General features: G+C 36.3%; 1 non-coding gene across 1 annotated transcript; it reads right to left on the bottom strand.

Annotated features, from left to right (window-relative positions):
- Positions 1-226: 226 nt before the first annotated feature.
- LOC121100258 lies at positions 227-416 on the bottom strand. The gene has a single exon (XR_005832012.1). It is a non-coding gene; the product is annotated as a U2 spliceosomal RNA (small nuclear RNA).
- Positions 417-675: the final 259 nt, after the last annotated feature.

Genomic DNA, 675 nt, shown 5'->3' with positions numbered 1-675 from the left:
AAATAAATAAATAAATAAATAAATAAATAAATAAATAAATAAATAAAATCATTTAAAAAATAAATAGAAGACCATAGTGTGTATATATACCTACGCCATCAGGGAACCAGACACAAGCCACCAGCCCAGACACTAAAAGGCAGAAGCATCCAGCACACATGATCTCAGATAAACAACCCCCCCCCCCAGCTCAAACTGAATTTAGACACCCGGGTATTTCCTGCCTAGGGGGTACACTGTTCCTGGAGGTACAGCAATACCAGGTTGATGCATGGAGTGGACAGAGTAATCTCCTATTCCATCTCCCTGCTCCAAAAATCCATTTAATATTGTCCTCAGATAGAGGACATATCAGATATTAAACTGAAAAAGAACAAACACTACACTTGATCTTAGCCAAAAGACCAAGAAGTGATTGCTTAATATTTTTTTTGTTTTAAAATAATTGTAGATTCACAGGAAATTACAAAAATAGTACAGAGAGTTCCCATGAGCCCTTCGTCCAGTTTCTCCAAATGATTGCCCCTCTTGTAACTATGCTACAATATCAAAATCAGGCATCGATATTGGTACAGTGTGTATGTATATTTCTATGCTATTTTATCTCAAAGATTCTTGATGCACTTCAATGGAGATCCAGAACTATTCCATCACTACAAATATTTCCCTGTGTCA

This window comes from Ursus maritimus, unplaced genomic scaffold (assembly GCF_017311325.1).
Source record: "Ursus maritimus isolate PB19 unplaced genomic scaffold, ASM1731132v1 scaffold_35, whole genome shotgun sequence".
Classification (NCBI taxonomy): Eukaryota; Metazoa; Chordata; class Mammalia; order Carnivora; family Ursidae; genus Ursus; species Ursus maritimus.
The sequence above is the reverse complement of the archived record's forward strand: the minus strand, read 5'-3'. Positions and strand labels throughout refer to the sequence as shown.